The following is a 1,175-nucleotide window of genomic DNA, read 5'->3' on the forward strand; positions in this document are numbered from 1 at the left end:
TCTCTCTGTGTCTCTCTCTGTCTCTCTCTCTCTGTCTGTCTGTCTGTCTCTCTCTGTCTCTGTCTCTCTCAGTAAACCCAAACCTTCTGTTGTGTCTCAGCCTCTGATGCCTCAAAGACCCGCCCCTCCTCCACCTGTTTAGCCAATCAGCTTTCAGAGCACTATCTGAGATGACCATGCCCACATGCCTGGATGATTATCTGTCCTTTGCACTTTGTCCCGCTTGAACTTCAGTCCCCGCCCATTTGTAGTTTGTTGCCTGACAACGGTCAGTCTGACTGTGGCCCGTCAAATGATTGCATCAGATGTCTGTCCGGATGGGACAGTGCTGCCGTTGCTATGGAGACCACTTTTAACCTGACTGCACCACCACCGAACTGGACCCAGTCAGCTGAGTGAATTGGGACTTTATCAGAACCGTAGGATGTGCCACTGAACCTGAGTTACTCTTCTTCTTCTCTTTTTTTAACAGTTTCCAAGTGCAAAACAGTTGTTTTGATTTTTATTTTCAGAAAAGTGAGAAAATGTCTTGACTGAGACTCAGCAAACCGCCCATCCTGTTTCCACTACCAGATCACCAATGAGGTGGTCCACTGGGCCTGGACACAGTTGGTACTGTCACAGCTTTTGTTAAGCAATATGTGGAACAAACCCTCCGGTTGTCCTTTTTTGTTGTTGTTGTTTTAAGTCTGATTGATCCTCCGTCATCATCCGTCAACTTTTACTTCTCATCACAACTTCGCCTTCACTATATCTGGATCAGTCTGAAATCTCTGCCATGGAAAAATGCACCCAAAGTAAGGAAGGTGGAATTCTGGATTTCTGTCAACATTTACCACAGGTAAAATCAGGTCAAAAGTACAAAATGTGCTCCTGCCCTGGTTCTCATTAGTGGTTGATTCATGAACCTAAAACATCCTGAACTGAGGAGCGGGGCCCTTTACCCTGAGAGGGGCGGGGCCCTTTACCCTGAGAGGGGCGGGGCCCTTTACTGCATCAGCCAAAAATCCAGAGTAAACTGGTTTATTCCAGATATATCCAGAATAAAGCCTTTCTGTGTCAGTCTGGTTTAGAGATATTTAAACCAGCACAAAACACTTACAGTATACAACCTGTTTATCATCTCGACAGTGTAAAACCCTTAAATTACTTTGTGTTTCTAAATTCAAACATTT

The sequence above is a fragment of the Thalassophryne amazonica genome, chromosome 5, assembly GCF_902500255.1.
Source record: "Thalassophryne amazonica chromosome 5, fThaAma1.1, whole genome shotgun sequence".
Lineage (NCBI taxonomy): Eukaryota > Metazoa > Chordata > Actinopteri > Batrachoidiformes > Batrachoididae > Thalassophryne > Thalassophryne amazonica.